This window comes from Mangifera indica, unplaced genomic scaffold (assembly GCF_011075055.1).
Source record: "Mangifera indica cultivar Alphonso unplaced genomic scaffold, CATAS_Mindica_2.1 Un_0079, whole genome shotgun sequence".
NCBI classification, from domain to species: domain Eukaryota; kingdom Viridiplantae; phylum Streptophyta; class Magnoliopsida; order Sapindales; family Anacardiaceae; genus Mangifera; species Mangifera indica.
In genome coordinates, this window is record NW_025401171.1 from 76,801 (window position 1) to 102,122 (window position 25,322).

At 31.4% G+C, this 25,322-nt stretch overlaps 2 long non-coding RNA genes and 1 other non-coding gene across 3 annotated transcripts; all 3 read right to left on the bottom strand.

Moving 5' to 3' along the window:
* Positions 1–1,105: 1,105 nt before the first annotated feature.
* LOC123207453 lies at positions 1,106–2,973 on the bottom strand. The gene is made up of 2 exons (XR_006500345.1): positions 2,570–2,973; positions 1,106–2,492 (listed from the first exon to the last, which is right to left on the bottom strand). It is a non-coding gene; the product is annotated as an uncharacterized LOC123207453 (long non-coding RNA).
* A 2,650-nt stretch (positions 2,974–5,623) lies between these two features.
* LOC123207450 lies at positions 5,624–9,284 on the bottom strand. Its single transcript, XR_006500344.1, has 2 exons — positions 8,991–9,284; positions 5,624–5,953 (listed from the first exon to the last, which is right to left on the bottom strand). It is a non-coding gene; the product is annotated as an uncharacterized LOC123207450 (long non-coding RNA).
* Positions 8,539–8,662, bottom strand: LOC123207457. Its single transcript, XR_006500347.1, has one exon. It is a non-coding gene; the product is annotated as a small nucleolar RNA Z247 (small nucleolar RNA).
* Positions 9,285–25,322: the final 16,038 nt, after the last annotated feature.

Genomic DNA, 25,322 nt, shown 5'->3' on the forward strand with positions numbered 1-25,322 from the left:
CTCAATTACATAATAACATATTATATATGTATGTATTTATGTACTAAAAAGTGAGTATGTATAATATTATTCTATTCAAAATTATTGGCCAAAAGACCTGTACCCACCCAAGGTATAGTGAAATCTCAAACTCTCACCCTCCAACTTTTAAAAGCCCAAACACCCACCCACGAGTCAAATCAGGTTAAAAATCTCAGTTAATATTAAAGTAAAATTATTATTTACTAAAAAAATTAAAGTCTTATTGTATTTTTTTCCCTAGGTTTAAAAATCTCACAATTTTCCTCCCACCCAAAGTTTCTAAGTTTTAAAAAGTAACCATTTCACCCACAAATCCTTAGGTTTTCTTTCCCCCCTCTTCGATGATTATTTTTTACGACGGCAACCATTCAAAGACAAGACGGAGACCCACCAACCATCTTTGACAGATGAATTTTTGTCTCCATTGATGAAGAGACATCATATTTTCATCATTAGAGACAAAGAGACAGAAAGACATCTCTTCGTCTCTATCAACAAAGATTTGTATCTTCCTGGACATTGATAAAGATATGCCTCATTGTCTCTATTGACAAAGCGATGATGTCTCTTCATTGACATAGATGAAGATTCGTTTGCCGGAGATAGTTGCCATTGTCGGAGAACATCCAAATAAATTCATAATAAAGGTGCATATTATATAAATCCATTATAATAAAAAAAGTAATCATAATAAAAATATTTATAATGTCCTAATTGGTCTATCCACTGTATGTCATTTTATCATTGAAATTAACTTATGAGTGAGTATTTGAATTTTTGAAAGTTGGAAGGTGGAAGTTTGGATTTCACTATATCTTGGGTGGAAACAAGTCTTTTGGCCAAAACTATATTTAAGATTTGTTTATACACATAGTTTTACTTAAATTATTGTAGTGTCATGTACTGAACCCAATACTAATGAATTAATGTTACATTAAAAATTAAAGAATCTAATTTTTTTTATTTTGATGTCTAATTCAAAATTATTTAATTACCCTACACAATAACCAAATAATAACATCGTATTATTGACAATAATATCATTATACTAACAATTGACGTATTTAAAACATTCCAGCAAAAATTTTGAAAGCTCTACTATCTTCCAATTGAATCAAACATTACATACTAGCTATATCAGCAATTTGAACACATCTCCCATCTGATAAAGAACTAAATGATACCTAATGGAACAAAGCGTCTATTGTTCAATCCCTCTTGTAAAATCCTTTAACTACCAAAAGAAGACAGTAATGTTCCTGGATTCTCATGAAGACACTTCCATGAAGAAAACATCAGCATTAACATCAGAATCTACCCCCTCAGGTCCATCGAATTCGCCAAGGCCTAAAAAAGTCTCGATTGGAATTTCCTGCTTCATTGCAAAAACATCCTGGAAGAGATAACCATCCTTAGATCCTAATTCTTTTATATCATCTGCAATCTCTAATGGAACTATTTTTGCAGAGTTTTTTTCGATTTTCGCAATCTCAAAGGCATGTTGTTGACTTTCCTGACATTCTTTTTGCTACTGCCTGAGTTCATCATTGCTTTTCTCCTAGACCTCTCTTTTGAATGCATTTTACAGGTCCCTTCAGGAGTATTTCCAAGTTTTTTTATATCTTTCCGGGGGGACATTGTGAAGCTTTTCGAGGTTTCTTCAGAATTCCAACACCGCTCAAGTTTAAATGGCCAGAATAGAGGTTCATCATCATCCAGATCTTCCAGGGTCTCTTCAGGATAATTTAACAATTTGCCTTCAGGATTGGAGCTACAGGTTTTCGCCTTATCCCAAACCTGAGAAGTTGAATTGAGATCGGTTCCTAAATCTATTTCAGAATTCCCTGGAACCAGGCCTTCTAGGAAAGTTTCTTCTTGTTAGGACTCATATATATATTTCCTGCAGGAAAAGAGAGGGTATAAAAGGGAGAAATGTAACAGTTGGAGAAAGGGATCAAAAGGCTATTACTCTAATACAAAATCGGGAGGCTGTTATCCTAATGCAAAACCAGCCATTAAAAATATGAGACGTGGCAAAACAGGGGAAGGAGGGAAAGAAGTAGCTGTGGAAAACTTGAAAAAGGAGAGCAGGTGCTTGAAAGGGAGGCAGGTGATACAACTAAAGAAAAGTGGGGAGAGAGTTGTTCTCTCGGATGCTGAGCATGCACTGTGGGGATTCAACTCAGTTTTTGTGTAACTTTCTGGTGATTAAATGGTTGCCAAAATTGTAATTGATTAGTAGTAGCAGTAAATGGAAATAGTCATTGTATTGGAGAATTAATTTGTAAACTTCATGGGAAAATATTCAATACAATACATATTTTCATTATCTTCTATGATTGTATTACTTTTCCTGTTCCATTGCATGTTGTGTTGTAATTGAGAATGGTATACAGGGGAGATTGTAAGAACTGATGAAGTAGCCCAGTGAAGGTTCTGTTGTCGGCAGACCACCCAGGTAGTCATCACTTCTGCATCAAGTTTTTTTTTCTTCAGAATCCAAATTTTCGGGAAGTTAACAAATGATCAACATAGAGATGAAACTTACCATAGAGTCTGTGCCCTGCAAAAAAAATCGAAGGCAAAGGAAAACTGGAAGACAACCACATACATTCATTATCATCCAGGCATCTTTCCATGTTGAGCTCTTCATCGAGATCAAAATTGTCTCCGAATGATAAGAACTAATGAGAATTTACAGCAAGTTTCCTCCTGGAGTTACAGTTAGACTCCATTTTTCCAATTTGTAAATTAAGAGATTCAATATGAATGGTATTTAAGAACAAAATCCACAAGCCAAAAGCCAAAACTAAAACCAGCCCACATGTTAAATAACTTAAAAGAACAACTTCCAGAGGACAAATTCATATAAAATTTCACAATAATGAAAAAAAATAGTATCATTTAAGAGAAAAATTCAAAGAGTTCAGCTATGAAAACAAAAAATTAAATAAAAAATCTTGAAAATCTCATCTGGCAGAGGAAAGACTAACGATAAAAATATATGGACCCAATAGTGAGGATCAAATGACTACTCATATCATTTTATGATTAAATGATTTTATATATTTAAATATGTATATACAGTAACATTGCTCTAAATAAAATTGCCAATTATATATGGTGAGGCTGAAACGTTTTCCTAAAAGAGAGAGATTTCATAATCAGACTTGAAAAGGGAATTACCAAAAGAGTAAACGGAAGCGTCCATTGGCCTTCAATCGAACAATATTATTCCTGAAATACCCTTGTCATTTCTTCTTAATTACCAGGTTATCACTGTGAATTATCAAGGATTTATATTAGTATGAATAGTATCATGTAATTTTTTATAATTTAAAGAAATATCACAAATATAATTAATAAGGAAACGTAGAATTTGAGAAGCCTGCAATTGCAAGGATTCCGAATAGAATTAAAAAAATGAAGGCATGATGTGATGACAGAATTGAAAGGAGGCAAAATAATTATTCTCAGCTTGTATATGTCATATCACATGGAAAAGAACCAAAATAGAAATATAGCATGAATTCAATTGATAAGACAAAGGAATAGAAAGCATTGATATTGACAAATATAACTGTTATAGAATAATTTTAAATTTTGGGATTTCCTTTACATTTACATAATAGGCATGAGTATGGATATTAGAATAAGCATTATACAATATATAATATATGTTTTATGATATAATATGATATAAATAAAAACTGTTATATATCATAAATTGTATTAAATTAATATAATAGATATATCATACAATAATATATATATTATATGATATAATATATATTACTGATGCGAATTAACTTTTTTTTTTAAGGATATTTATAATATTTTTTAAAATAATGACATGTCAATTATAATTTTTATTATTTTATTTTTTAAAAACCGTATCATACGATACAATATTTGATATATAGTATAAAAAATTAGGTTTTTAATATACGATATGATACATGATATAAGTATCATTATTATGGGCATAAAGACTTCAAAAAGTACAAAATATCAAAAATTAAAAAGAAAAGAGGTTAATTACCTTGCCGAGTGGAGTTCAAATTTATAAAGACTAGAAAGTCCAAAAAACTTTTAAATAAAAAATTATAATAATTTATTTTTTATAAATGATAATACAAATCTTACATTGTTATTAGATAATAAATTTTTTTTGATAATTTTATATTATCAAAAATACCTAACAATTAATATAAGAATAATCTAATTAACATCTTACCTTATATTTTAATTTTAGGAAAATTAAAGGAATTGACTAAAACTAATGGGGCTTAAGCGAAATTGTCTAAAAAGTTAAAAATTAAGCAAAAAGACCCTCTTTAGCTACAATGACCAAAATGCCCTTATGTATAAACAAAAAAATTTAACATACTTCTACCCAAATTTTCTTCAAGTCACTATTGAAATACTCAAAAATCACAGGTCTCCCACAAGGCACAAAACAAATATTTTAACATAATAAATGTTATTTTAACCAAATATAATACCAATTTATACCCATTAATTTTTTAATAGTATTCAAATAAAATAATATTATAACATTATTATCAACCAAACTCAATCATTATTTATATATGTTAATTTTTTTAAATATAGTAATAATTTATATCTAATAATACATAAGATAATATATTTTTATTATAATTTTTATTTTTGATAATAAAAAATTATCCAATTTACAAACTTTAAATGGAGAAAATTCAAATAATGGGAAAACAAAAGAAGTATGAGAATATATCAGTGTGAGAATGTTATATAAAACATATCAAACAATGACACTCACCGTAGATAACGTTTCCCTTATGACTATAATTTACTGAATTTAGACATCTAACGAAAAGGGACCAAGTAGAATATTGAAACGGTGTGTTTTATTGGTTAACGAAAACGAGGTCGTTTTTGCTAAACAAGTAACGTATTGTGATTAAATTCTTCTTCTGCAAACAAGATTTTGGGGAGTCTTTTGAGGAACAGTCTTTCTTCTTCCTCAAGATGATCAATATGACTGCTGCTAACATCAAAATTTGTGTTTGCGTGCATATACATTGAATGGTGACGACTGAGATTGCCAACCTGGGTTTAATTAGAAACCCAGGTATTATTCATAATATTTCTAATTAACTTATAGGTTTAACCATATAGATCGAGTATGAGACAAATAAACCTAGTCGATATTAAGTTGAGTCTGAGACAAGGTCGATAGAGACCTATCGAGTATGGTTTAGTTATACTATTTATTTAAATGTTAACAAATTTTCAACATCTGACTGATTGATTCAATTCAATTTGGTTGTTATAAATGAGTAATTAGAAATAGTTACTTTTTATACTACCTCGTCAACATTTAAACTGTTAGATTATGAGTCATGAATAACTATTAATTAATGGTTCAACTGTCAATTTATTCAATCTCAAATGCAACTCTCCTAAATTTGCTAGAAAAGTGAGGAGTAACACAAGTATAAAGAGTAATTTTAAATGTACCAACAACATGGATACTAAAGGATCCTAATAATAAGTGTTATAATTATTTTATTACTTGTTTTATCTCTAATTCCAAATAATCCAATTAAGCACTTAGTAACAATTAATTCCCATATTTATTAAATCAGAGTGAATACTGAAATATCTTCTAATTCCCATATCTATACACGAAACTCATCATCAGACAAAAATGCAGTCTGTATCCGGTTCTTATCTAACATCCTTCATCCCATCGTTAATCAATCAAACATCACAACAATCATAGGCATTGAGAAATTTACCAAAAACAGTTTATTGTCTAGGAGAGAAAGAAAGAAAAGAGATGAAAATACTGCAATTGATGCTTCTCCAGTCCTCCTTCCTTTGTATAGTGCTTGTTTGAAGAAACTGTCGTCGTGGTTGCAAAGCTAATTAAAAGTCTCCATTTCAGCTTGTTTTAACATAAAAAACACAATTGTTGTTAGAAAAATAAACCACTAAAACAACTAGAAATAAACTTCTTTTTCTTATCCTCCCTCAAGTCTAGCAGCTTGTAACGTATAGACTTTTTCGTATCCTCATCACTTTTTCACAGTTAAACTTACTTGCTCTAGGAATCACAACTTCAATTAATATAGTGGCATAGGTGTGTGAAGAATCTACTGTTTTTGGTGAAGTTAGGCTGTTTGTGGACAAGGTTTCAGTGGCTCTTTTCAGTGAAGAGTGTGAATTGATTGTAGGAGTATTGATGAGATTTGGAACAGAGGTGGTTATAACAGTGCTTGAGGTGTCAGAATTGGGATTTGTGTGTAGAATAGGATACGTTAAAAAGGGTTGTGGTTTGGTATTTACACTTTATCAAGCAGAGAACACGAAGATACATCAGTTGTGTCTAACTTGGATTTTGATATGGGCAAGAAAAAACTGCCTAATGCATTATCTGACACAAGAAAAAGCATTTTCACGTGTGTAATTTTTGACAAACTCAGTCAATCTAGAATGGAAAACCTGATTCATCAAAGGCTACACTGGCTGCTAAGTAGACTTTTCCTTCATTACCCATTATGATTTAAACGTTAAACTATAAAGACACATTTTTGAGAATGAAAACTAAACTCATGTCTACTAGGGTCTTCAGAAAGGGTAGCAAACACAACCAAAGATTTTTTTACTTTTATAAAAAGGAATTTGATGATACAGAGACAGAAAAGGTGAATTGTGTGCAAGAACAGATGAAGGTTGTTTATTTCTGAGGTATACAGCAGTTTGAAATGCACTCCATCAATAGGAAAGAGGCATTGAAGCTTGAGCAAGTAGTACTAAACCCAACTTAACAATATGCCTATGTTTTCTTCTTGCCCTCCCATTTTGTTGATGAGGATGTGGACAAGGATGGTTAAAATGAATCTCATGATTTTGTAGATAAGGAAGCAAAGCTCTAAACTCTCCACCCAAAACACTCTGAACAGTTTTTATTTTTTTTATCAAGTTGCTTTTCTACTAATTTATGAAACCGTTCAAACATGTTTCAAACTTTTGACTAAGGAAACAGCCAAGTGAACCTTGAATGATCAATTAAGGAAATGTATATAATATCTACACCCTTCCTTTGAGGTAATTGGGGGAGGACCCCATATATCACAATGTACTAGTTCTATGGACTAGAAGCTTTAGAAAATGAGGTTGGAAATTGTGACCAATGACTATTTTCATATTGGCAGGCACTACAGAAAGACATTTTGTCTATATCAATTACTTGAGGTAATGGGATAGAGTTTATAATATATTTTAGTGAAATGACATAGGTGACCAGTTCTTTTATGCCACAAAAAAAGGCTCAGTGTCTTGGGTCAACAAAACTGAGACTGTAACATTTCCTAATGTTACAAGTTTGTCCACTAACAAGAGATTGTTATTAGCAGTAACCAACATACACTCTAAAGATGCTGTACATGAAGAAACATGTCTAGAAGGACACAGCTGATATAATCCACCTTTAACAGTTCCTTCTAAAAGTATTTTGTGTGTTTCTCTATCTCTATATTGCAAAATCTTAGGAAAGAACTCAATGCAAATACTATTATCTATAGTTAGTTTAGAGATACCAATAAGATTTTTGGTAATTGAAGGTCCACACAAGACATTCATTAAAGGAAGATATTTACAAGAGACTAATGAAGGTATTAAAGCTGTTCCTACACGTGTAATGTCAATCTTGATGTTGAGAAGGTTGAGATCAACCATGACATGCTCTGTGCACTTTAGTCCATATACCAGCTTGGATCTTTGACAGAAAATGGTGTGGCTACTAATGTATTGGCTGAGATGCTGGCAAATTTATTTGAATCAGCTGAACTGGACAGTTGACTGCTGAGTTAGAACTGTTCTTGTGTGATGCAGAATTGTTACTTTGCTTAAATTTACCAATGAATGGGCTGACACTAGATGTCTGTGTTTGCAATTGATAAGGAATATGACAAGGATGATATGAGTGTGCGTTGTAATTGTTACGGCTTTGATAGTTAGAGTGAAACTGTGGTATATCCTGTGTTTGAAAGGAACAAAGAGCATTTTTGAGGGAATCTGGTTCTTTATGTGAGTCTATGTCTGCAAGGGTACTAGGCTCATTATTTGAATGAGAAAAGAGAAGATGTTTAACAACTGCAGCTAGTCCATTGTAAGAAATGTCAAAACGATAGTAGCACTCTAAGGCTATATGACCATTTTTACCACAGATTTGGCATACTAACTCGGGTTTTGAATATATTTTCCCCCTGCCTCTTCCTAGAGCCATCTGGTTGGTTTCTACAGACTGCTTATGGATCTCAAAACTAAAATTTTGATTATTCCCAGCAACTTCATTCACAAGGATTTCATCAACATTGTCTTTTGGTTTTTGGTCCTTAGGACTCCAATCAACCAGAGCTGGTGATCTAGTCTGTGCAGTTACATGAGCTGCTCCTCCATACATATCAAAAGAACTGATAGCGGTATTCCTATTGCGTCTTTGTTCATATTTTTGTAAGAAAAACCTTGTTTCAGTCAAAGAGATTGTCTCACTAGGGGTGAGTAACTCGGACATTATATAAGCAACAGCAGGATCATAATCAAAACTTAAACCATCTAATATAAAATTGATCAGCTCCTCTTCACTAATAGACTGTTCATTGGCTATTAATGCATCTGACACTTCTTTCATTTTTCCATCATATTCATCGATTGAAAAACCTCCCTTCTTAAATGTTGGTAACACGTTTTTCAAATGCCTAACCGTAATAAAATTTTCTTCCAAAATTCTCTTAATTTCAGTAGCAGAATTACAATTCGGGATATGACTAACATGCTTTCGGAAACTGACGCAAGTAACCACCTCATCAAAAGTTTATCAATTCGTTTCCATAACCTATATTGAGGATCAGTCTCTCTAACTTCACTAATTTCATCACCAATTTCATTATTGACAAAAGGACTAGGGCATAAAGAAGAACCTGTGAGATGTCCCTCCAAACCATAGGCTTCGACTGCGAACAGAACTTGTGCTCGCCAATCTCGATAATTTCCTTCATTCAGCTTCGGATATACCAGTTGCCGACTCGAAGCAGAAACGTCCAGGTCCACTGCTACTTAGTCCATCAGACGAACTTGAACCCGTCCGCATATTTAACCCGTTCACAAAAATCCATTACCGGTATATATGGGTCCGAATAACTATGAATTTAAAATTACAAGTTCATACCCATTTTTAAACAGATTACCCATTTTTAATCGGATTACCTATGACTTTTGCGAGTATCCCCCCATTTTACCATATCTAACTCCAACAAATGTTTTTGGGGTCCTTCCCTTGGTATACTGCTTGTTTGAAGAAAATGACATCATGACCGCACCGTTAATTACGGGTCTCTACTGTACGTCTCTATTTGTTTTAACCGAAATCCACAAATGTTGTTAGTATATTAAACTAGTGAGAGTTATACTATATGAATCCAATATTGAGTGTCAAATTATATATTTAGATAATGTATCATCTTATGATAAAATATTATTTATTTTTAATATAAAATTATTTAGTCATATTCTAACATTGAGTATTTAATTTGGCACTTAAAACTGAGAAAAAAGTTATATCGTAAACCATTCAACCAATTTGAAACAAACTTCATTCTTCACAATCCATTCTAACTATGACTACAAATGAATCAAGTTTGACCTTGTGACTCAATTCTAATATAATAACATGAACTAATAAAAATTTAAAATTTTATACTTACATCTTTAAAATCGTATTTGTTGGTAATTTATAAAAATATAAATTATGAAATTTAAGTAATTTTTTAAATCAAACTTGAGTGAATAATTTCTATCTCAAATTTGAGTTTAATCTTGGAACACTCAAGCTTATCAAGTTTAAGCTTCTTATAATATAATTGAACTTTGCTTAAGCTCAATAATACTTGACTAGTTCGCAACCCTAATTCTAGCCATGGACTCCACTAACTCCATTATCTCAATTACCTTCTTTGATTTTTGATTTTAGCATTTTTGATGTTGCTTGGGTATTAAAAATTTAAGTGAGAGAAATTACCAGGTCTAGAATAGTGTGATTCTATTGATTCTCACATGTTATCTCACTAGAACATAGCTACTATTTTCTTTCTTATTTCTCTTTTATCCCTTACACTATTTATCATGCATGACAAGAATTTTTTTGTCTATCATTTCTTAATTAAAACATTTGTTATTAATTTATATTCTTATATTAGTTTCTACCTTCTAAATCTAAAGAGTAATATTATATATACTCATATTTATTACACATATATAAATACACATTTATATATGATATTATTTATAAAATATTATTTTATCTTTAATTCATATAATTAAATTATATAATAACATATACCAAATATATATTTATGTGTATATTTAAAATAGGTACATATAGTTTTATTAAAATTGAGTAGTATTATACGTACCCATTTTCAGTATACAAATAGGTATATATTTATATATGTTATCACCTATTAAGTGTTAATTTTATTTTTAATTTATATCATTCAATCACATAATAACATATATCAAATATGTACCCATGTGTATATTTAAAATTAGAACCTATAGTTTTATTGCAATATAAACAATAGAGATCATGAGGAGGAGTTTGATTAATAACATATATTATTAAATTTACATAATTTTCCTTTTTTATTTTTTTTTAATGTGCGAGAAGATGTTATGTCCAAAAAGTTTAAGATGACTAACTCTTAGTAGGACCCTTTTTCACTATTCTTCACGTGCAATGTCAATTTTCCATACCCACGAGATTATATTCAATGACATCTCCAACCAAAATTAGAAAGCAATCAACTCAAACCAAATTGAAGGAACACAATCATCCATTTTTTATAATAGTAGGATATATAATATCCAACTATGTAATAACTTATGTAACCTTGACCTCTTATATATTTTGGATTTTACAAAGGCCATAAGATGACCCTTTGAACATTAACTCAAAGTCAACAATATAGTTATGGACATAGGGTTCATGTAACAAATCTAATCACATCTCTATTCATTTCACCTTTAAAAGGCTAAAAGACTTGTTCCCATCCAAGGTATAGTGAAATCCAAAGTCCCACCCATCAGCCTTTAAAAACCTAAACACCTATCTATGTGTTAATTTCTATTAAAAATTTTAGTTAGAATTAAGGGTAAAATCATTATTTGCTAAAAAATTTAAAAATTCAAGTTTTATTACATTTACTCCCTAGGTTTAAAAATCTCATGATTTTCCCACACCTAAAGTTTGAAAAGTGACCATTACCCCTTAGGTTTTTTTCTCTCTCTGATGATAACCCGCCGTCTCCAGCCATTGGCCTTCTTCCCATTCTATATCTCTTCCCTCTCCACCCATAGACTATTGAATTTTGTCTGAAAATCTAGACGACTTTGTTTGAAAGAGATCTCTTCGTCTGGATGATGATGTATCAAGATGAATTGTTTGGATGATGACGCGTCCATATGATTCATTTGGATGTCATCATTTAGATTTCCAAACAAAAATTGTTTGAATTTTCAAATGAAAATCATTTGAATTTTTAGAAGAAAATCGATTGTCCGCAACTAGAGAGGGAAATGAGAGAGACAAGAAGGGAGAGATAAAGTGAGAAGGAGGACAACCAATGACCAAAGAAAAGAGAAAAAACCTAAGTGGTAATGGTCACTTTTCAAACTTTGGGTGAAGGAAAATTGTGAAATTTTTAAACCTAGGAAGGAAAATGTAATAAAACCTTATTTTTTTAAAAATTTGTGGACAAATAATGATTTTATCCTTAACCCTAACTGGAATTTTTAACATAAATTGGTTCATAAATGGGTGTTTGAGTTTTTTAAAGTTAGAGGGTAGGATTTTGGGACTTCACTATACCTTAGGTAGGAACAAGTCCTTTGGCCCCTTCAAAATTAAATTATTGTATCTACCATTAATTATAAAGAATTTAGAAATTGAGTGGGTGATATGTTGGTACATATAACCTGCTCTTATTTCCATACTCAGTAAATTCTTTAAAGATTCAGAAAATGTGCATTTTGGGGCCATTCATGCTTGAAGATAATCAAATTTTAATTACTTGATATCCACTTGCCAATATATCAAGATTATAATTGTTGACATCAATATGTATTTTATATAAAAAAGAGCATTTGGATATCAGTTACTCATTTTTGGTAGCCCCTTCACTTTATGATGAATTTAGAAGGTCTTCAGCTTTTCAACTAAGTATGGGACAACACCAAGGTATCCATATGGTAGTCAAATTAACTAGAAACATGGAAGAGACTTTTGTATTTACTAGAACATTATGGGTGGGTGAATATTTCGATGAAGTATTAGTAACACCCCTTACAGAAGTACTATAATTCAGAGGAAAATGTAATAGCATATGTTCATTTAAAATTTAAACCATACATTCCACAAAAATAGTAAATTACTAAATACCTTATCATGAAATAATTGGAAGCATATCAAAGGATGTCAACATTCTCACAACTTAATCATAAAATCATAAATTATTGTGTAGCAATTACATAAAAGTAACGTTATAACTCTATTGCATAAGTTAAAAATAACATAACACAGATGACTAAATTGCCTTTCTACCACTTTATGCCTACTGAGTTCCATTTGCCTCGTAGTTGTCACGGTCATATGTATCTGCACACATGAAAAAGTAGGAGAGTAAGTGAAAACTTACTTAGTAAGTAGGAAACTCTACTAAATACTATATAATCCCTAAACTACCCTTGGTTGAACTCATTATAACTCGATCATCAGGAGTTTATCCCTAAACTCCCATTATGATGACATGGATCCCACTGCTCATATATATAAACTTAGGAACCTCCAGGTTCCATAAAACAACTCTCAAGACTATTGGGTCTTCTTCGGTCATTAAAGAATCATTATAGATTCTAAATTGGTGCGACCATAAGATCTCTCAGGTGAAAACACTATCCCATTTATAATTATATACTAGGTCAATTGGACTCGATCAATATAGAGATTTGATACCTTGACCATGTGAGCATTCATTATGTAGTCTACTTGCCTACACCACTACAAACTGTCAAACTGTAACTAGGCATTACTATGAGTGAGGTACCTTATTACAAGTATAGTGTCCTATTGTAGATGTGTAGTATAAACCCATAGTGTTCCCTCATAATGACCATAAGAAATGTCTAACATACATGCATCTCGAGCCACATAGTCATCTCAGGCTTGTCTTAGCTTTCACCCTATTCATAACTTATACCATAACTTTATCTTTCTCTTGGGCATGTTGGGCACTACTATTTACTCAATAAGTTTGTTTTGTGCTTGGGAAAACCCAATAAACACATAATTTTTTCCTTTAACTTTACTATTTATTGGAGGCTATGTATGGGCATACACTGTCGACAGTATGGGTATATGTGTCAACCTCTCTATGTATGACTATTCCCTCATGGATGTACATTCTTATACATAATGCACATAGACATGCATGGTTGCACGCACGAGCATGCCTATTCTTTCCTCTATATACGATCCATCTCATCATTTATTACTCACTGTGACTCTACATACATGTATGCACAGTCTGGTGCATAGGTATGTTGCCTGCCCTATACTTAAAAATGTAACTTTTCTAACCTATATACTTTTTAAGGGTATTATCATCATTCTACCCTAGTTGTATAGGGTGTAACACCCACAAGTACACTCAAGGTTATTTTTGTTATTTGCCTATTAATTATTTCGTAATGCTTGTTTAATTTGTATGTGTGGCTTTAATGGCCATTTTGCAGATGTAGAAAGGAGATTAAGATCTAGAAATGGTAGGAGTTTCAGGGCACTGAATTTTAGTTTATAGAGAATTTTGTTTATGTTTCAATAAACAAATGAGAGAATTGTTTACTATTATAAAACCTTAATTAAATTTCAATTGCCAAATATTTGTTCATTTTTGGCCTTTCTTCATCTTGGGATGTGTGTTCATTTGATTGATTGTTCGATGGTTATAATTTTTCATTCAAGATATATATGACTTTAAAATATCTATAGACATCATCTCATTAATACTACAATCAAATCAAGTATAGTGATTTTAGGTTTAAGTTTGACTCCATTGAATGTAAATGTCAACTTAATCTTGAGTTTGACAAGTTCAAGAGTTGAGACTTAAAAGTCGAGCTCGGAATAAGAACAACAAAAATAATTATTAAACTTCATATCTTTACATTTATCAAGTATTTTCACAAGTAAAAATAAAATAACATTCAATTGTGTACATATTATTTGAGTACATAATTGGATACACATATGATGTGTTATTATGTGATTGAGTGATTTTAAATTAAAGATAAAATAATACTGAATCACATGATGATATATTATTTATATATATAATTATGTATTAAAAACTATGTACACATATCATTACTGTTTTAATAGTTGTTTAGAATAGTCATGGACTCTATAACCATCTCATATGAAACCTAACTTCCTCACTTATTCATATTGTCAAGAACAACTCTTCCCATTGTAAATCAACTCTTTAACAACATTAAAAGTAAATCAATCCACTATATATTGGTCATCATTCTTCGGGTCAAAACATTAAAGGGTAACGAAACTATAAACAAAAATTTTAATTACCTAATATTCACCTACCAATATATCAAGATTATGATAGTGGACATTAATATATATTTTATAAATAAAAAGAATGTTTGGACATTCGTTACTCATTTTTAGCAGCTCCTTCACTTTGTGATGAATTCATGAGGTCTTTAGCTTTTCAACCAAGTGTGGGACAACACCAAGGTATCCATACAGTAGTCAGATTAAATAGAAACAAATGAGAGACTTTTGTGTTTACTAGATCATTATGGGTGAGTGAATCTTTTGACAAAGTTTTAGTAACATCTCATTCAGAAATACTGTCTTTCAAAGGAAAATGTCACAAACTTAGCCTATTTAAGCACGCATTTACTAAAAAATTAAACCATACATTCCACGCACATAGTAAATTTCTAAATACCCTTATCATTAAATAATTGGAAGAGTATCAAAGAATGCCAACATTCTCACAACTTAATCATAAAATCATAAAAAAAGTAATGTCATAGCTTAAATATATCAACTGAAAATAACATAACATAAATTACTAAATTGCCTTTCTACCACTTTATGCCCATTGACTGTCACTCAGCTTATAATTGTTATAGTCACATGTACCTACATACATGAAAAGTTGGTGAGTGAGTGAAAATTCACTCAGTAAGTAGGAGACTCTATTAACTACTACATAATCCCCAAACTATCCTTAACTCAACTCATTATAACTTGATCATTAATAGTCTATCCCTTAACTCTTACTATGTTGACATGGTTCTTATTGCTCATATGTGTAAACTCAAGAACTTCAAAATTCCATAAAACATTTCTCAAAACTATTTGGGTCACCCTTGATTATCAAAGAATCATTCTAGATTCAAAACTGGGGTGACTACAACATCTCTCAAGTGAAATCACTATCTTATCTATAATTGTATACTAGGTGATCAGACTAGATCAATACAGAGATTTAACATCCTTGCTATGTGAGCATTCACAGTATAGTCCACTTGTTTACACCATTAGAAACTGTAAAATTGTAACTAGGCTTTAGTACGAGCAAGGTACCTTATTACAGGTATAGTATCCTATTGTAGACATGTATGATAAACTCATAATGTTCCCTCGTAACGATCCAAAGAAATGTCTAACATGCATGCATCTCAAGCCACATAGTTATCTCGTACCCTAACTTTATCTCTCTTATGCACATTGGGCACTACTGTATACTCGATAAGTTTGTTTTGTGTTTTAGGACAACCTAATAAACAAATAACTTATTCCTTTAACTTTACTATTCATTAGACACTATGCATGGGTGTATATTATCGATAGTATAGGTGTGTGTCAACCTTTCTATGTACAACTATTCCTTTATGGGTGCACATTATTATAAATACTACTCATAGATGTGCATGGCTGCATGCATGGGCGTGCCTTTTCTTTCCTCTATATGCAGTCCATCTCATCGTTCATTATTTACCATGACTTTACGTATAGATATGCATAGTTTGGTGCATTGGTGTGTAACTTGCCCTATACTTAAACATTTGACTTCTCTAACCTATGTACTTTATAGGGGTATTACCATCATTCTACCTTACCTATGATCTTAAATATTAGTTGCACAAGTGTAACACTCACAACTACACTTAAGATTATTTTCTTTATTTATCTCTTAATTATTTTTGTCATGTTTGTTTAATTGTACATGTGTGGTTTTAATGGTCCATGATTATGTGAGGAGGTTACATGCCTGTGTGTGAGTTGGCAAAGGTAAATTGGTCATTTTTTTGTATGGTGTGTGAAAATGGTTAAGTCTGGAAGAACCACACACTTGTATATGTTGAAGTATACGCTTGTGTGGTCAACAAAATTTGAATTTGGATTTGGAGCAATTTCACTGTGACTTTAGAAAATTTTCATTAATGGTAACAACTTATACGCTCATATGTGGAGGGCACACGACCATGTGTCATGAATTTTAGTTTAAAATAAAAGAACATATAAAACATTTTGGCTTATGATTATGCCATATATTTTCCAGAACAAGTAAAGTGAACAAAGAGGGATTTGAGGCTAAAGGAATCTAAAAAGATTGGATGATTGTCAGAAGTCATTCAAAGCCACATGAAGATTATGCAAACGTTGGAAGTGAGGTAAGTAGGCAACTCTTCTTTTTAGTTGATGTGAAATTTGATACCAAGATATGAATGAAAAATTTTGCATGTAAGGATGATATTGTGGACATGTTTAAGGCATTATAGATTTATAATGATGAGTTTTAGAGTGAATTAACTATATGTTCATGGATGATGGTTTTAGTTTAATGATTCATGTATGTGTATTCTAGTATGCTATCGAGATGGTTATTGGCATTGTTTTAATTAAAATGCATACTAGGGGAATTTATATTGATAAGCTTAAATACCTATGATTGATAATTGCTACACCTTGAAGAGGCTAAAAGTAGACAAAATGTAATGTGCATTTACTATCTAGAAGTTGATCATGACTTGTTGTATCTATTTGTTTGAATTTATTAAGGTTATTGTTAACATGTAATGTAAAGTTGAGATATGGTATGGATACTTGGTAATGTTGAGGAATGATTTTGTATCAATATGTTATGTTTTAGGATGGCTAGAAAACATAAAAACTTTTAGTCATAATTTTATAGAACATGACACACACTTATGTATGGTTAGTGACACAATTATCTGTAATTGGGCTCAAATAGTTCTTGTATTAGAAGAATTCACAAGCATGAAATTTAAGGCCAAGTACACGCCTATGTAGTATGGGATAGACATTTGTGTGCGATGTCTTAGGTTGCCACGTCTATGTAGATTCTAAGCATGCCTACATATGATGATCAAGGTACACACCCGTGTAAGGAACATACACAGTTGTGTGTATTTGGGTAATTTGAGAGTGAATGTGAATATAATTAGTCATGTTTATCTATTAAGAGAGGAAAATACAGAGGATAAGGATATTTTGGCCCTAATGATGGCACAATGGGATATTTGGTTATGTTGAGGGTGCCTTACTATACGAATGATGACACAAAACCAAACTAGAGTGATTTCAAGACAAAAACATAAAATGATGGATTTTCTTATTCTTTCCACCAAGCTATGTGTAATATGGTCTTACTACTGAGTTATGTGTAGTATGGTCTTATCACCAAGTTATATACAGTATGGTTATGAAAGTATTATGACTAGTTTATGTGAGCTTGATACCCATATAATAATTATACACTTGCACGGGACACCTTAGCATATGGAAAGTTTGTGCAATTTTGGGAAAGGCCAAGGTCTTACTTCTCTTTTGACAAGGTATCTTTAGCTTGAAACCTAACCTACAAATGTGCTATGTGCACTTTACATTTGACATTTGGGATGTTACATGCTTTCACTAGGCATCAAGACACCAATACATATTGTTTGACATCAGTTATCTAGGATTACACTGCCACTGGAGATTAGACACTAGGTGTTGAAATATTTGGATGAGTATTTTAGATGCTGAAAAAACACAAAGAGAATGGAAATGGAACACTTATATAATTTATGATTATTATTAATGTTAAGTGCACGGTGCCAAGAGGTTACCTACTTATTGAATGATTATCACTCACTATGTTCTTTTTGTGGTTTTACAGGTAGATTTATGGATCAGCAAGGCAATAAAGGATCTAGTGGGTCAGCTTGAGATATTGCATATGTGAGAGGCATTTTAGTCATTCTAGACTTTAATTATTATTTATGTTTATTTGAGCTTATGTTTATGATTATGCACATGAGAATTGTATTTGTTATTCAGACACCTTTGGATTTGATTTGTTTTATCACTGATGTTATTTGAAAAAATGTTTATACCTTTTTTAATGTATGTGATGATTTAATTGTTACCATGAATTTATTATCTAATGTTTGTGTTAACAGAAATTTTAAGTTAATATATCTCTTCGAGTGCATATTTTGAGTAAGGGTATATATATAAAGAGAGATGTTAAATTTTTGGTATCATAACATGGTTTTGGGAACCATAAAGGTGTTAAGTGTTTGATTGTGCATAAGTGTATATAAGTAGCCCCTTATGCAATGTTAATCACTCATGCAACCTCAAGAACCATAAATAGAATCCACATATCCAAAGGTAAAGGATGAAGTCAAGTAAGGCAAGATCATTAGAGATCTTACCTAATGAGTAAGGACAAAAGCTTCATCAAGGAACATCTATCAATTTGTGGTATTCTTGTCACAAATAAAGTCGAAGAAGGTAGAAGAAGCTTTTGAATATTAAAGTTGGTTATTAGCTATGCAAGAAGAGTTGGATCAATTTGAGAGAAATAAGGTATGTGAACTAGTTCCAGTGCTAACATATCATCCCACCATTGGTACAAAGTGGGTATATTAAAACAAAATGGATAAAGTCGGTGTTGTTGTGAGAAATAAGGTTAAACTAGTTACCTAATACTACTCTCAAGAGAAAGGTATTGATTTCAATAAAACTTATGCTCCCATAGCTAGGTTAGAGGCAATTAGAATAATACTTGCTCATGCATGTCATTTAGATTTTAAACTTTTTTCAAATGGTTGTAGAAGGTACATTTTAAATGGTCTTATGCAAGAGGAGTTACATGTTGAACAATCTCCCAACTTTGAAAATCATGAATTTCCAAACCATGTTTTTAAACTTACAAAAACACTATATGGTTTAAAATAAGCTCATAGAGCTTGGTAGGAAAGGTTAAACAATTTTTTAAATGAAAATGCTTTTACAAAAGGAAAGGTAAATACCACCTTATATCAAAAGACATAAATATGATATTCTTATCGTATAAATTTATGTTAATGACATTATCTTTAGTGCCACTAATGAATCTTTATATAAAAGAATTTATAAGATAATGCATGGAAAATTTGAAATAAGCATGATAGAGGAGCATAACTATTTTCTTAGACTCCAAATCAAGTATCTAAAAGAAGGAATTTTATTCAACCACTCTAAATATGTCAAAGACCTCCTCAAAAGATTCATCATGAGTGATGCAAAGGAGTAACCAACACTCATGAGCACCTCAATCAAGTTAGATGCGGACAAGGTGGTAAAAGTGTTGATATTAAAGTATATAGAAGCATAATAGATGCATTGTTATATTTAATGACAAATGGACCTGACATTATGTTTAGTGTATGCATGTGTACTAAATTTCAAGCTAATCCTAAAAATCGCACTTAAATGCCTTGGAAAAAAATTTTAGATACCTTAAAGACACCCTAAACATTGGTTTATGTTATCTTAAAGGATCTTAATTTGAATTAAGGGTAAAGATATGTGAATGCTAGGCTTATACAGTTATTCCTGAGAAACTTGTTAAATGGTTAAAATATGATTGCGAATGCATGTTGAATGCACATTTGACTTTCATCCATAATGAAGCATGGGTTGATTTGGGTGGTAAACAGACTTATCGTTCACATACTTTAAAATCGACCAAAATGAATAACTTGGTTTATAGAGTTTTTCACTGGATTATTTCTTATACCTTGAATGCCCATCAAAAGTCAAATAGGCAAGTCACAATTTGGGACTTACAGTTGATGTTTACTACTATGAATGACATTTGCGTAGACTCTACAAGATGTTTAATTAGCTGGATGTATTATAACAAGAATGAAAAGTTTGCAATTCACTTTAGTATGCTAATTTCCTTTTTCATAGTGAAGACTAGGTTTAGATTTGGAAAAAAGAGGATCTTGAGTGCGGAATCAAGTTCAAAGAATATAAATACTTCATAACTTAGTCCTTGGTTCAGATGGAGTTATTGGAAAAAGATCAAAATGGTAGATATAGATTCAGAGGATACTGATTGAAGCAATGAGTAATTAATGACCAAAAAGAAGAAGCTCTTCTAACACAACAAACTTCTCCTCCTTTTGAAAATGTTCCAAACTATGTTCAAACCATTCTTGATGATATTTTTATGCCTTAAGCTTCATAAGAATTTGGGACTTTCCTAGCTTTGGTGCTTGCTAAATTTGACATTCCAAAGTCAAGCTTTTAGACAAATAAAAGGCGAAAATGGGATGACACCTATGAGGACCCCTTTCAAAGGATCAATCATCAGTTTTCTCAAATGATGAAATTCATGAGTGCAGGGTTCCACAACATCAATCTTCGGTTAGAGACCCTGGAACAACAAAGTTAGAAGTATAGTGCTAATTAGATTATTTAAGAGACGTGGTCACTAGGGTGGATGCTAAACCTCATCAAAGAGACCAAAAATAATAAGGACAACCTTGACCATTATCTTGGATGTTATTTCATGCTTTTACATTTGCATGCATTTTCTTTTAAGGCACATAATCACTTTACATGACTAACTTGCATAATAGTCAAATTTTGGAACTTTGTTAGATGATTATGCCTCTTTATGTTAGCTTCAATCTTTATGCCTTCGTGTTAGTTTCTTTTAAACTTTGGATGTTACATGTAAATTGGCATCAATTTTGGATACAAGTAGATGCCATATGCTAATGATTCTATCGATCAAATGCTTAAGTTTGGATGCATGTCAAGGATTGATATTATTTGTATAATGTTGTTCCTAACATGACTGGAAGAAGTTGGCTTGCATTGTTATATATTGGAAGTGTTTCTTCTTTGATTTTTTGATTGATAACAAAAAAGGAGAGAAAAGGAATATAAGGGAGAATATGTTAAATTTCTTCAAAAAATTTGTTAAATTTCATGCTTTAATAAAATTTGGTAATGTATTTTGTTCAAAAATGTTAAAGTGAGGAGAACTTTAAAGGCTTAAAGAAATGGGGAGCATCCTTATTGTTAAAATGCATTTTCCTACTTTGAATTTTATAATTTAAATTTTATTTTTGTCATCAATTAAAAAGAGAGAGATTGTTTGACCCATAGATGTTTTGATGATAATAAAAACATAAGTTAAAGTGGTTAACATATCCAAAGAATATATAAATCATTATGAAATGGACAAAGTGTGAAAATTGCAAGAACCCGAGAACGACTGACACATCAAATGGCATGACCAGCTTATGAAGAAAAATAAGTCATTCATGAAGTTGTGCCTTATATTATTCCTTAGTTGTGCACGCTTCTAGAATCTCAACCAAATTCAATATGGTCATGCACAAACGTTCCATTCTTGCAAGCTGCCCGTACTAAACTATTTCCAAGATATGCATAAAGAGAACATCTTGGTACCAAGTAAATGTCTAAGGGGTTAAGTTTGGTCAAAGTGTGAAAAAAGTCAACTATGCCATGTTAACCATTCCAAAAGACTTGTGCCACTTGTGCTTTCAATATTATGAAATGTATCGAGGTTAATGCACAATCAAGTATGTCATTCTTGGTCAAAGTCAAAAGTCAATAAGATTCAAAGTCAAGAAAAGCGTATCGATCGTGCCAATTTATAGTACCGCCTATTTCGATGTAGTTTAAAGAGTAAAATGTCATTTTTGAAAGTTAATGGCTAGTTTTTTAAACCTAACAGAACTATCGTGTTTCTAGCCAAATAAAGCATACAAATTGGGCTATTTTGAAATGGAGAAACGTCAGAAATTATATTGATACATTGTTAAGCAATACTCTTCAAAAGCTCATTCATTCTCTTTCTCTCACTAAGCCAAACTCAAATCTCTTATATTTATATTTTGTATTCAGTCTCTGAGAGACATTTAAACACAAAAACATTTGTATTTCAAACACTTAAGGGTGAAATCTCAAATCAACTAGTGTATTAGGTGAAATCCTAGATTAATTAAGTGTAAAGAAATCATTCAAGTGATAGTGGAACTTTAAAATGGTTTGCTTAGAGAAATTGACATAGGAGACTTGAAAGAAAAAGCTCTGAACCATTTTAAATATTGAGCTTTTTCTAATCCCTCAACTTTTAATTTTGTGCTTATTTGTGTTTGCATTTATTGTTGGTTAGTTAAGTTTTAATTTGTGCATTAATTTTTTAAGGAACCTATTCATCCCCCTTTATGTTCCTTTTAGCCATTAAAAGGGCTTTTTAGGTTGTTCAATCTCTTGATCTAAAAAAAGACCCATTTCATCCTAAAGAAGAAAATAAAAAGATACTTGATCCGGAATTACTTTATCTTAATGTCATTGGTGCCTTAGTATATTTAGCCTAATGCACTAAACCATATATATCCTTTACAGTAAATTTATTGACCCGATTTAGCTTTGCATCAACTCGTTAACAGTAGAATGAAATCAAACATATAGTTTGTTATCTATGTGAAACTAGAGATCTGAAATTATTATATTCTGTTAAATCCCCTAAAAGTCCTAGTTTGATTAGATATACATATGTCAATTATCTTTCTGACCCTCATAAGATCCGCTCATAGACGAGATATCTCTAAACTTATCAAGACAAAACAATATTATGGCACTCCACCAAACAAACTTTGGTTGTAAAATCTTCAAATCACTTAGAGATTTTAATTTTCCATAAAACCAACCAAAAATATATATGGTTATAGTCTGTCATCCATCATATCCAAAATACATGTAAGCTTCCTTCTATAATAGATACTTCTTTCTCATTATATGAAAACAATGCAACTTGTATTATCTAACTTAGAAGAAGATACATTAAAGGAGACAAAACCAAACATATCTTCCTAAAGTTCTTTTACATTCATAAGCTCTAGTAGAGTAAAAAGATTGATGTCAAACAAATATGTTTTAATGATAACCTTGTAGATTTATTCATCAAAACATTATTGATATCAATATTTGAAAAGTTAGTATACAACATTGCTATACGACACCTCAACAAACAACCAAATCAATTTCACTACAAAAAGGAAGTACTGTGTACATTTAGATTTTCCAACCCTATTGAGTAATATGGGCAATAAGTTAATAAGTGGTGCAGTGGCAAATTCTTGAAATGTGTAATATCTTAGACAAATTGTGCACCATACTTTTTTTTGTCTTTACTAGGTTTTGTCCTATTGAGTTTTTCTTAGTAAGATTATTTAATGAGGCCATTTAAACGTGTCTAACCTTACTCTACGGGACAATAAATAATTATATATATTCGTTTGCTTTGACTTTTTATTCTATTGGTTTTTTTCTTAACAAGGTTAATATAATTATCTATATATGATAGAAATATAAGAGAGAGTGCTATAAAATCGTGGTTTTCCACCACATGAAGAAACCTTGGGTGGTGCATTTATGAAGAAACCTTACAAACACCCCTCCTTTGTATTTGGTGATGCAAACCCCTCCCTTATTTGATACAATTTATATACCAATCCATTTCCTTTTGTTGTGTATATTCATTTCAACCTTCCTTATTCAATTCTTTCAAAGGTAGTGAAAGATGCTATTACTCCAATGGCTAGTTGATTTTATATGAAAGGATTGATCAGAAAACGATTTTCTTATATGAAAGGAAAGTTTGTTTTGATTGTTAATTGTATAAAATGGAAAGTCATATCTTGTGCTTGAACAGATCTAATTGTGACTGTCTTAAGGGGTAATTTAAGTGGAAAAGATGAGATATCCAAGAAATGGGGCATTATTTAAAACTCGTTGAAATTATATCAAAAACAAACTATTAAATTACTTAGTGAAGTAGTTAAGGGGCTGACTACTAAATGTGGTTGGTTCAAACCTAATTAAGTCGAAAAGATAGTTATTGATTAGACATAAAATAATAGTTTGACTTAAGTAAAAGTTACTCGTTAAAAAAAAAAAATTCTTCATTTAATCAAGGTTTGAAATATATCTAGATTTAACACATTATAAAAATGTCATGGATCAAATTGTAAGGGTCATTCAACTGGACAAGTATATATGCAAATAAATGATCAGACCTTCCTAATTTGATGGTAAAATTACATAAATTGAAGTATATATACACTAGATATGCATCCTAGAATATTTATTAGAAAATTTAAAAAAAAAAAAACCCCAAATCTAGTTTAACAAAAATCTCAAGAATAAATTGTTTGCAATCTCACTTAATTAGACCACTAGACATGTGGTGCAAGCATCAATGTACTTGTAGTTGATTTAGGTAGATATTGCATGCTCAAACACCAACGATTTTTTAACTCTAGCGAGTCGGGCGAGTTGCCATAGACAAAAAAGAGTCTTTGGGATGAGGCAATAGGGTTTAGCAATTTAAAAGGGAGGAAGTTGAGATTGAATATGAGTTATTGGTTTTTGTTGGGATTGAAGACGTGGAGTGCAGAGGGAGCATAATGGGACACATGGTGGCGGTAGTGGTGGGGGTGGTGATGAGGGTAGTGTAAATGGACGGAAAGAAAGGAGAAAGAGGGGAGGGTTTTTGGTGGAGGTATGGTGTATGAAGGAGGGTGAGGTACGTTTAGATTAAAGAAAAAGAGGGAGACAGGAGAAAATTTGTTATAGCGTGTCTTGATAGAGATTTGAAAATTTGGAGAGCGGGGGTTTCTTGGCGTATGATTGGGTTTGCGGGTAATGCAGAGTTAAAAGCACTTAAGAGAGAAAATAAGAGGGATATTATTGACTTTTCACCAAAATTGAAGGATATTTTGTACTTTTCATCAATTACTGAAGGATACTTTGGACGTTCAATCAACTCTACATTTAAAAGTAA